Genomic DNA, 13,071 nt, shown 5'->3' on the forward strand with positions numbered 1-13,071 from the left:
GCAGCAGAGGACGGCTCTGCGACAAAGAGGCTGGCTATTGGGACTGAAAGCACACCAGGCCAAGAGCCATACGCAGGAAAACAGTGAAGACACCAGGGGTGGATGAACAGAGCTTTATGGAGTCTGGTCATCCAACCATCCCAATGCAAGCACAAACTCATGTCCACATTCTTTTAGCCTAGCACCTATGGGAGCCAGCAGTCAACTGGGGACAGTGTCGAGGCTGTGGAGAAAGGATCTCACTGCAAACTAAGTCATTCATCTCCATATTCCCCAGATCCTGGGGAAAGTTTTATTACTTCCTGACAGTTATCATGTGTTAACAAAGGGTTCTAAGTAGAACTAAGTGGAGTTGCCCCTTTTTGAATGAACAGATAAAACACCTTTGCAACTGGAACATTAACATGTAAATAGATACCATTGATGGAATTTCAAATGATTAGTTCTGTCCAGTAGGTTAAGTATTTCCCTGAAACCCAGGGTGAATTCTTCAGTTGCTTAGCAAACTCTTGCCATGTAGACCACTGCGGTGAGCAATCCTTCTTCAACAAGGGCCAATTCAGGAAAAATAAAAATACGTACGGGCAGAGGTTTTTTTCCATTCAGTCCAAAAATAGCTAGAGTGAGTCCTATGGCAAAAATAAAATGTATTATTAAAACAATTTATCTGCTTTATTGTGTAGCACAATGTCAATTAGAAAATTTGGAGCTGCTTTTTAACCTGTAAAAGATTAATAGCTGGGCATTTATGAGAAATAGTGTCAGAGAGGCAACTTTCCAACTTTTCCTCTTGAAATCAAATCACACACCATATCATGGAGCTGGATGAAATGTGGATTTGTTATATATTTGTTATATATTTTTAAATTTTATTGTATGTGTGTGCGTGTGTATATATCTGTATATCAATTTTCCCCTGGTCCTGGTTGATTCATCACAAGATCGGGATTAGTGAGCACCTGAAGCCAGGAGGTGAGAAACCTGGGAGTAGTCACACCTCTCTGCTCCCAGGCCATCCAACAGACCCCAAGGGATGTAGATGGTCCCCAGGGAATGGCGCCATAGTAGCAGAGTAAGCCCATCTTCTCCAACCCATTTACAGCTCCATCCTTTGTAAGTATGTCTGAACACGTTTTTTGAATCTATGAACTCATACGTAGCTTTTGCCCATAATGTGTCTTTATTAAGGAGAAGGTGGGGGTGGGGAGAAGAAAAAGGAGTGTCTTTCCCAGTGAAGTGAAAAATAGGATCACTATAGTGAACCCTGGGATTAGGAAGACCCTCTTCTACTGAATGAATAATGGGATAGACCTGATTAATGGAAGGCTCAGGAAAAGGCATGTGGCACAGTTCTGGCCAATGAAATATGGAGAGAAGTTTACTGGAGGATTCTGGGGAAGTGCTTTTCTGCCCAAGGAAGTTCGTGGCATTGATCTTGAGTAGCATGGGGAAATGGCCTTGGGAGAAGCCAGCATTGTGAATGGCTATGTGAAGAGAGAGTCCTTGTAATGCTGGGGTCCACCTGTCCACCTGTCCACCTGTCCCGTGGTGGGTGGCTTCTCTTCCTCCTCCTCCTTCCGTTTCTCCTTCTTCTAACATTTTTGTCACTTTATTTAGATATAATCATTATGCAGTAATATGCACATATGTAAAGTGTTCAGTTTAATGAGTTTTGATAAATACACACACCTGTAACCCCACCAACATGATCAACAAAATATACATCTTTATCACCTCCCAAAGTTCCCTCATGTCCTTTTGCAATCCTTCCCTCCTTCTACCTCCATCCCTAGGGAACAACTGATCTGATTTCTGTCACCACTATACACTGGTTTGCATTTTCTAGAATTTTATAGAAATGGAGTCAAACAGTGTGTTCTCTCTCATATGGCTTTTTTAACTAAGCATAATTTTCAGACTTCTCCATAACATCAACTAAACACAGTTATTAGTTCTGGTAGCTTTTTTTGTAAATTCCTTACAATTGTCTACGTAGAAGATTATTTCATCTGTGATAAAGTCAGTTTTACTTCTTCCTTTCCAATATGTATACCTTTTATTTATTTTTCTTGTTTCGTGGCACTGGCTAGGACCTCCTTTACAAAGCCGAATAGAAGTGGTAAGAGCCAACATTCTTGCTTTGTCCTTGATCTTAGCGGAAAATCATCCTCTTGTGCTATTATTAGTCAAGACTTCGATATCCTTACTGATTTTCCAGCTACGTATGGTCCACACTATTGAGAGGGGTGTTGATGTCCCCGACTATAGATGTGGCTCTGTATCTTCCTTTACTATCTTTTCTGCTTCGTGTATTTTAAAGCTCTGCTGTTAGATGTATAAACATGTATTGTTATTATGTCCTTTTGATGAACTGACCCCTTTATCATTATGAAATGAACCTTTTTGTCCCTGGTAATATTTCTTGCTCTGAAATCTCCTTTGGCTGACATTAATAGAGCCACTCTAGTTTTCTTTTCATTAGTGTTACTATGGTTTACCTCGTTATATCCTTTTACTTTCATCTTTATCTTTATGCTTAAAGTTGGCTTTTTGTGGACATCACAAGATTGAGTCCTGCTTTTTTAAATCCAGTCTGACCATCTCCACCTTTAATTGATATGTTAAGACCAATTTATTTAATGTGGTTATGGATGTGGTTGGGTTTTAATTCAACCAACTTCCTATTTGTTTTCCATTTGCCCCATCTGGTCTTTGTTCCTCTTTCTACTCACCTTGTCTTCTTTTGAATTAATTGATTATTTTTAATGATTCCATTTTATCTCCTTTGTTAGCTTTCTGGTTCTGTCTCTTTGTTTTCTGGCTTTTGTGGTTGTTCTAAAGCAAGGTTTCTAAACTCCGACACATTTGAGGCTAGATAGTTATTTGTCATAGGAGGCTGTCCTGAGCATTGGAGGACATTTAACAGCATCCCTGGCCTCTACCCACTAGGTACCTGTAGCAGACTTCCCCACATTGTGACGAATAGCCCCAGGATTACCAAACTAGAACCACAGCTCTAGAGCCCACAGTCTACATCTTTATCATAATCTATCTAGAAGCAAATGTTAGACCACTTCACATATAGTCTATACGTGAGCCTAGTATTTCCCACCTCACCTTAGTGCTGTTCTTGGCATACATTTTATTCTGCGTGCGCCATAAACTCCACAATACATCGTTATTTGTACTTTCTAAATGTAATCTTTTAAAAGAGATTTTTTAAATAAGAAAAAATATTTTATATTTACTCACATATCTCTTATATAAATTCAAATTTCCATCTGGCATCATTTCATTTTCTGCTTAAAGGACTATTTTAACATTTCACGTGGTAGTGTCTGCTGGTGATGAATTCTGCCATCATTTGCATTTTTCAAATTTTTATTATTGAAGTATAGTTGACATACAATATTATATTAATTTCAGGTGTACAACATAGTGATTCAACAATTCTACGCAGTGCAATGTTCACCATAAGTGTAGCTACCCTCCGTCACCACACAACATTATTACAATATTACTGACTATATTCCCTATGCTGTACTTTTCATCCCCATCGTTTGTATATTTGAAAATCTACAGTTCACCTTTTTTGGGGAATATATTTTCACTTGATATAGAATCCCAGGTTAACAGTTACTTTCTTTCAGATTGTATTTATTTATTTTAGAGAGCGAGAGAGCATGATTGGGAGGGGCAGAGGGAGGACAGAGAATCCCAAGCAGACTCCCCACTGAGTGTGGAGCCAGAAGCAGGGATAGATCCCAGGACCCTGGGATCGTGACCTGAGCCGAGACCAAGAGTCTGATGCTTAACCGACTGAACCACCCAGGCCCTCTGGTGTATTTTTTTAAATTAAGGTATAAATGACATAAAACATTATATTAGTTTCAGGTGTACACCGTAATGATTCGATATTTGTATACATTGCAAAATGATCACCACAAGAAGTCTCGTGATTCGTCACCATACATAGTTACAAAAATTTTTTTCTTGTGATGAGGACTTACATTTATATAATAGACGTGAGATATATATATCATATCTTCTTTATATATTATATATATATCATATCTTCTTTATCCATTCATCTATCAATGAACACTTAGGCTGTTTCATATCTTAGCTATTCTAAATAACGCTGCAGTGAACATGGTGGAGCATATATCTTTTTGAATCTGTGTTTTTTCATTTTCTTCAGATAAATACCAAGAAGCAAAATTGCTGGATCATATGGTAATTCTATTTTTAAGTTTTCAAGGAACCTCCATCCTGCTTTTCATAGTAGCTGAACCAATTTACATTCCCACCAACAGTGCGTAAAGGTTCTCTTTTTTCCACATCCTCGCCAACACTTGCTATTTCTTTTCAATGACAGCCATTCTAACAGACATCAGGTGATAGTTCATTGTGCTTTTGATTTGCATTCCTCTGATGATTCGTGATGTTAAGCAACTTTTCATATGCCTGTTGGCCATCTGATGTCTTCTTTGGAAAAATGTCTGTTCAGATTCTCTGTCCATTTTTTTTCATCGGATTGTAAGAGGTTTTTTGCTGTTAAGTTGTATGAGTTCTTTATATATTTTGGATAATAACCCCTTATCAGATACATGATTTGAAAATGTGTTCTCTCTTCTAATAGGTTACTTTTTCGTTTTGTTAATGATTTCTTTGGCTGTGTAGAAGCTTTTAGTTTGATATCGTCCCACGTACTTATTTTTGCTTTTGTTGCCTCTGCTTTTGGAGTCAGATCCAAAAATATCATCGTCAAGACCAACGTCAAGGAGCTTACCACCTATGTTTTCTTCTAGTAGTTTTGCAGTTTCAGGTCTTATATTCAATTATTTAATCCATTTTGAGTTAATTTTTAGGTATAGTGTTAGATAGTGGTCTAGTTTCACTTTTTTCCATGTAGCTGTACCGTTTTCCCAACACGATTTTTTGAAGACACCATTCCTCCTTGTATTTTCTTGCCTCCTTTGTTGTAAACTAATTGACCATGTGTGTGTGGGTTTATTTCTGGGCTCTCTATTCTGTTTTATTGAACTGTTTCTATTTTTATGCTACCATCATGCTGTTTTGATTACTATAACTTTGTAATACAGTTTGAAATCAGGGAGTGACATGCCTCCGGCTTCCTTTTCCTTTCTTAACATCGCTTTGGCAAATTGGGGGCTTTAGTAGGTCCATACAAATTTTAGGATTGTTCGTTCTATTGCTGTGAAAAATGCCGTTGGAATTTTGTTAGGGATTGCATTGACTGTAGATTGCTTTGTATAATGTGGACATTTTAGCAACATTAATTCTTCCAATCCACGAGCATGGAATATCCATAATATTTGTGCTTTTTCAGTTTTTTTAATCAATGTCATACAGTTTTCAGTGTATGTCTTTTACCCCCTCGGTTAAATTTATTCCTAGGCATTTTATTCTTTTTCATGCAATTGTAAATGGGATTGCTTTCTTAACTTCTCTTTCTGATAGTTCATTCGTGAGTGTATAGAAATGCAATAGATTTTTGTATATTGATTTTGTATCCTGAAACTTTACTAAATTAGTTTTTTGGTAGTGTCCTTAGGGATTTCTATATATAAAATCATATCCTGCAAATAGTAACAGTTTTACTTCTTTTCCAATTTGGATGTCTTGATTTCTTTTTCTTGCCTAATCCCTGTGGCTAGAACTTCAAATACTCTGTTGAATGAAAGTGGTGAGAGTGGGAATCCTTCTCTTGTTTCTGACCTTAGAGGAAAAGCTTTCAGCGTTTCAGCATCAAGTATGATGTTAGCTGTGGGCTTGTCATATATGGCCTTTATTATGTTGAAGTATATTCCATCTAAACTCACTTTGTTGAGAGTTTTTAATCATAAATTGATACAGAATTTTATCAAATGCTTTTGCTGTATTTATTGAGATGGTCATGTGATTTTGATCCTTCATCTTGTTAATGTTGTGCATCACATTGAGTGATTTGTGAATGTTGAACCATCCTTGCATCCCTGGAATAAATCCCATGGATGATGATCGTGATGTAGGATCATTTTAATATATTGCTGAATTCAGTTTGCTAATATTTTGTTGAGTTGTTTTGCATCTAGGTTCATTAGGGATATTGGCCTGTCATTTTTTTTCTTGTGGTGTCCTTGTCTGGCTTTGAAATCAGGATAATACTGGGCTCATAAAATGATTTTTGAAGCATATTTTTCATCTCCAAAATTTAGTTTTGGGTCTTCTTGATCTCTTCCATATCTCTCCTTATCATGCTTACACTTTCCTCTATCTTCTCAAACAACTGGTATATGTTGACAACAGCTGTTTTCATTCTTTATCTACTAACTTGATCATCTGTTTCTTTCTAGGGTATGTTTTTATTGATTGATTTTTCTCATTACTATGGTTATAGTTCTCGGTTTCCTTGCATGATCAGTTTTTATTGGATGACAGGCATGGCGAATTTTATGTTGTTGGGTGTTGTCATTTTTTATTTATTTATTTTTTTTAAGATTTTATTTATTTATTCGACAGAGACAGAGACAGCCAGCGAGAGAGGGAACACAAGCAGGGGGAGTGGGAGAGGAAGAAGCAGGCTCATAGCGGAGGAGCCTGATGGGGGGCTCGATCCCATAACGCCGGGATCACGCCCTGAGCCGAAGGCAGACGCTTAACCGCTGTGCCACCCAGGTGCCCCTGGTGTTGTCATTTTTTAATTCCTTTAGGTGTCTGGGGGCCTTGTTCTGGGATGCAATTCAATTATTTGGAAATAATTTTGATGGTTTAGAGCGGGGATCAGCAAACTACGTTCAGAATCCAGCCCATTTTTTGTGTAAATGAAGTTTTAATGGAACACAGTCACCAGCTACATCCATTCATATCTGTGCGGTCTGTGGCTGCTTATGCATGACAACAGCAGACTTAAGTAATTGAGAGAGAAACCATATGGCCTCCGGGGCCTAAAATATTTACTATCTGGCTCTTTACAGCAGATGTTTGCTGACCTTTGCTTCAGAAGCTTGCTTTGAAATTAGGTGGGTCCAGGACAGCCCCAGTCTATGGGCAATTTACCTCCACTAGTGAAGCAATACCTTTCTGAGAACTGTGTTCGATGCCTGGTGTATTGTGCAGTTGCTGCGCTTCTGGCTGATGGAAACACATAGCATTCCTGGCCCTGTTTGATCTCTGCGGATAGTTCTGTCTCGGTCACCTCGACTCGGGAAGGCTGCCAGCCTCTGTTAGGGTTCTCCTCCCCTCTACCAGAGTCTGGAAACTCTCCTGGCAGTGAGACAGGGCAATCAGAAGGCTCTTGTTTGTGGCCCTTCTCTCAGGATAATACACGGTCCTGCGTGGACTGTTGTCCAATGTCTGAAAACCATTCTAAGCTTCTTATGTGAACTAAACATTAAATGGTTGAGCCAGGTTGAGTTGGTTTTTCTATTATGTGGCAGCCCCAAACTCCCTAACAGCTACAGTCATCCTAGAGGAGAGGGTGCTGGTTTTGCAGGCAATGTATTCTCCCTTTGAACTCTGAAAAGCCATGGCATGAAAGAGCTAGTGGAACAAACAAACAAAGCTCCATCAAAAACTAGAAAGCCATGTACTACTCAAGGAAGGGGCTATTTCAAAATACCAGAGTCAATTTCTACAAGTGCCCCTGGGCAGCATTACAGACAAGGCATGACCAGTTTGATTTCCACTTAGACTTCTGTTATCATTGTTGCTCTGTTTTGTTTTCATAAGAGATTCCAGAGAAGATGCCAGAGGACTAGAATTGAATAAGTCTTTGGGGCAAATTTCCCTCATCTATTAAACTATTAAAGGAGTATTGGGAGTTGATTGTTCCTGAGATATTTAATGAAGGTTCTAGGCCTAATGAATTTAACACATTTGCTTATAGTAAGCAGGTGCTATCTTCCATATAATCTATACTATCTCCTGGGGGTGATGAGTTCTGGAGGTACCCTCTGAAATAGGACCGCCTTTTATTGTTCTAAACTTACTGCTGAATTGGAGCAAACCCAGCAAACCACAGGTTACACAGGCCAATACTTAGGTAGCTGGTGGCACTGAGTGCTTGCCATGAAGAGGTCAAGGGCTGATGGAATGCAGGGAGGCATGTAAAAAGGGTAGCAAAGGACAGGAGTTGAGGACAGGACCTTAGGAGAAGTTTAAATTAAAAGGGGTCAGAGCAAGCAAGAGGACACAAGGCCAAAGGTCATGATCAGGAGCAGATTGGGTAGTCACATTAGGGATATTTATTGTGAAGGACGCAGAGGACCAAAAATTTGACACATCTGGGGGCTGACCACATGTCTGGGGGGAGACTACATGTCCATTTAAAGGCATAGGACTGGGGGCCCAGGTCTTTTCCTCCAAAATCTCATACAGCAGCAATTTTAGGAAATTCAGGGCATTCATGACTTTGCCGGCCTACAGCATGTCCTCTCACAGGCGATGCTTTTCTAGACTGATATGTTCCAGATGAAGGGTTTTTACAGTGGATTCGTAGGAGGGGGTGTTCTTCCGTGTTATCATAATGGTTGATGAGGTGTTGAGGTTGGAGGCGGGACACCTTGATTCTGCTTTTCCACCATCTGGATCACTGGAGAGCCAGGTGGATTTGGGCAAGTCACTTTAACCTCCTGATACTTGAGTTCCTCGTCTTTAAAGTAAAGGGGTTGGGTCATATGGCTCAATTGTAGTGATAGACTCCATTAACTCAGCACTATTTAATGTGCAAGTTGTCATAGTAGACATTTCATATTCAGTGCTCAAATCCTCCAAATCCTCCAAATAGCCCTATGACACAGACATTATCATTAGTATCTTGACGTGCCTGAGGAAGAAGCTGAGCCCAGGGAGTTTAAAGCTGTGCCCAAATTTGCACCGCAAGGAGGTAACAGAGCTGGACTCCATGGCAGGTCTCAACTCCAAAACCATAGACTCCCCTCTATCTCTACCCAACTATGATTTTTCAAAGTATGGTTGAGTGTATGTAGTTGGAATGTGAATCTTGAAATCTGATATAAGCCCCGGAAGACAGCCCGGGAGGGTGTGGATGGTACCCCCCTTGCTGATCTAACCAGGGAAGATTATCATGGATCCAAGAAATGTTTTTTAATTTGAGTCCTACTCATTCCGATTTTGATGTAAAGGCAGGTAACAGTGTCTACGGTCTTCCTTGAGTATATAGTTTGAAATTACCTCTGCTACTGAAAACTTTGGGGATCTCAGTAGGTAAAGGAAATCCATTTTAAATCAGTACGCTTTTTCTAAAGTTAAGGCTCTTAAATTAAGCATTCTTTTCATGCTTCAGCAACTTCTGAGTCCAGCAATTAATTATTGTAATGTTAAAGGTCTTTTATGTTTATGATACACGCTCGCGTTCTGCAGGCTTATTATGAATTGTAATTTTTTCATTAACTTCCCTTGTGTTCATTACTTGCACTCTATTATATCTTAGTTGATCATTTATATAACATTTGAAAGTAATAAAACTATTTTTCATTAAAATCACTCAGTGATCCCAACATTTCACTAAGGTTAATAAAAACTGTTTTGCAAAAGGAGAAAAAATAAAGGTTCGTTTCCGTAAAACCAGTTGCTCTGAAAACCCACCATCCAGTGTGGTGGTTGCTCTTAGGAGGGAGGAGGCAGATGGGTTTCAAATCCAAGCCTTGCTTCTTACCAGCTGCGTGGCCTTGAGCATGTTAGTTTCACCTCTCTGAATGTCAGTTTCTTTATCTGTAAAATAGGGAGGATGAAAAGAATAGCTGCCTCATGTTAATAAACGTTTGCAAAATGTTTGAATGAACAGACGGAAGAAGCAATGAAAATTCACCAGTACACTCATGAATCAAATATGGAACATTACTCTCCTTTAAGAAAAAATCAACAGGAAACTGTCACATTGATAAGGATGTTACTAGAAACCTGGGCAAGTTGGAAGGGAATGAATTTATCGCTTCGAGAACGGTAGGCTGTCATTGCATACTTCACGCTGTGCAGAGCGGAGAGCCTGCAACTCCTCCATTTAAATACAATGGCTTAGAGAAAAAATGACAAGGATCTCAAGGAGATAATTTCGAAATTGCCACTGTTTCCTTTGTTGCTGTCTCTATTGATACGGTCTTGTCCATTATGATAGAGAGAGGCTTCTTGAATCTCAAATATGTACTCAGCACAGACAAGGAAGAGACCGAGGTACGAAAACAGGACAAATTAAAATTATAATCAGCTAATTATATTCTCTCGTAATTGAGACAGTGATTTACTTGACAGTGTTTCAACCCAGTCTCACACCTCCTTGGCAACATAGAGCTGGGAAAAGTTTCAGACCGCAAAACAATGACAATCACAACCACAGCGATAACAAAAGACGCCAGGCAGAGCTTCAGAGCCACATGGTACTTTTCCACTTACTTCGTTTGGTTCTTATAAGAACCGTGCGAGGAAAGCAGGAGGGTCAATGGCAACTCCAGCTTTCCAGGTGCTCAGGTCATAAAGCTTGGCGTCCTTTTTCTTGCAAAGCCCACATCCAGCTGCCAGCAAATCCTGCTGGGGGTTCCTTGAAAATACGCACAGAATCTGACCACCTCGCTACCACTACTGCCTCCCTGCTCCAGGCATCGGCATCCGTTGCTTAATTGCAATAACCTTCCAGCTGTCTCCCTATTCATGCCTTGGACCTGCAAAAGTCAGCTCTCAACCCAATAGTCACCCCGGGGGTCCTTTTAAAACACAAAGCAGATCCTGTCACTTCTTCACTCAGAACTTCGATCCATTTCCCGTCTCATTTGGAATGAACAGCAAAGTCGCTAGAAAGTTCCACACGATCTGGTCACTCTTAACTTGTGCTCTCAGCTCCTGCTGCAGACCCGCTCACTCGCTCGGCTTCGGTCACACTGGCTTCCTTGCTGTTCCTAGCACGGGTTTGGGGTCTGTTTCTCCTTTTATCTTGTTTCCACTGCTGTGTCTTTAGCAACTAAAACTATCTCCCTGGTTCAATCAATATTTCCTAACGTAGTGATTTTTCCAAATGAGCTCTGGAGTCCGACCCCACAGGTTTACATTTCAGATCTGCCACTTACTGACTGATCAGTGTGACCCTGATCAGTCCCCTCCCCTGTAAAACGGGAACATGACAGGGTTCATAAGCGTAGTGAGTTGAATTGTGACTCTTTCCAAGTCCTAACCCCTGGCACCTGGGAATGTGACCTTATTTGGAAATAGAGTTTTTGTGGGTGTGATTGGGTTAAGCGTCTCAGCATTGATGTCATCCTGGATTTAGATTGGACCCTAAAGCCAATGGCTGGTATCCCTGAGGGGAAGGAAAGAGATTGGGACCCAGGCAAGAAGGCCATGGAGGCAGAGATGGGAGGCATGCAGCCACAAGCCAAGGAAGGCCAGGGAGCCCCCAAATGTGGAAGAGGTAAAGACGGATTGTCCTTAGGTCCCTCAGGAGGGAGTGTGGCCACGCTGACACTCTGATTTCAGGCTTCTCGCCTCCAGAACTGTGACAGAATAAACTGTTGCTTTAAGCCACTGATTTTGTAATAATTTGCTGCATCAGCTCCAGGAAACAACTCCAATAGGGTTTTTAAAAGGATGTAATGATCTTATCTACATAAAGAGCTTTATTGTAAGCAACTCTGTAAATGTTAGCTATTAGGATTAGCCCTATTTTACAGACAACGAAATCAAAGTGCTGAGAGGATAAATGACTTATCCAAGAGCTCACAGACACTACGTGGTGGGTCCAGGATCAGAACGGTCATATTATGCCTCTGGGTTCTGCCAGGCTGCCTGGCATTTTGATGATAGCTGACTGCTGGCTGACAATAATCTCAACTAAATCTCCTCCAGTTCGTAATAGTCTATGAATTGGCCAGATGCTTCTCAACAAAGGGTTTTTCCTTTTCTTCAGTCAATCTCAGAATTGCTAAAGCAAATGTTCCAGATGTGACACAGAGCACGCCCTGGTGACTTCCAGTTTGCCCACAGCGACTGAGCATGTAGGCAGTCTGAACTGCCTGCTAGGAACCCCACCTCCCCAGTGACCGCACAGGTCTGCGAGCTGCCTTCTTCACAGAACTCCACACGCGCAGGCCCAGCAAGTGAGCGATGTGCATAAATGTCATGTGGAGTTGAGATTCTGTTCAGTAGTTAAGTAGCTTCCAGAAGCACCGTTTCTAAACATCAGAGGGTCCCAACAGCTGAATGAGCTCTGCCAGCCATGTTTTCTGGTGGAAAGTTTCCCTGTAAATTAGCAAGCCCAAAATCGTTGCCAAAAACTTACTCAGGTTCCTGGTCGGGTGGGGAGCACAGGGGTGGCAGTGGAGTGGAGAATGAGAAGGGAATTCAGATGAAACTATTCCCTACACCCTCCTCACCACCCCCACCCCACCCCCCGCCCCGGATCCCAGAAGGGATGGCGGTGTTCCTCCATGCACACTGGCCTCGAGCATGCTGGGAGCAGAGGGATCCGGTGGAGGGGATGGGACCAGAAGGCATGCAAGGGATCCTCCCCACCTCCGTGACACCTCCCTGAGGCACCACCTGGTCCCCATAGCTTCGGCCATGCTCCTTCCCCTGCCTTGTGAGGCTGGAGGAGTTGTGGGGATTTTGCTGAGCGCTGGCCGTTAACAACACCGCTAACAAAATAGCCCCTCTAGCTGAACGCATCTTGCCGGAGAAGTGCACCTCATTAGGAAAACTGGCTGCGTGCCAGAGACTCTTGCTTTTCTCAGCAGATGAAGTCTGATCACCTTCTGATGGAGAAGTGAGGCTGGGGGTGGGTCTGTTATCCAGAGATGCAGTGTGTAAGACTCAAGAACAAAACTACAACCACATCCTGAGAGAGAGCACCAAAGACAAGTAAGAAAGCGTTTCTGAGCTGGTGCCTAAGGCAAGTTCAGAGGCTGAAATAAGGACAGGAGCAAGGAGCCGTGGGCGAAACAGTTGGGTGACCAAGATGTGATGTGTGATGCGCATGGGGGTGGGGCGATCCCGAGATTCCCCCCCCCCAGTCCCAAACCTATGGGAAAGCACTGGTACAAAGTGGTTAAACTTGCATGT

The sequence above is a fragment of the Ursus americanus genome, chromosome 23, assembly GCF_024610735.1.
Source record: "Ursus americanus isolate L20-20 chromosome 23, mUrsAme1.1.p, whole genome shotgun sequence".
Lineage (NCBI taxonomy): Eukaryota > Metazoa > Chordata > Mammalia > Carnivora > Ursidae > Ursus > Ursus americanus.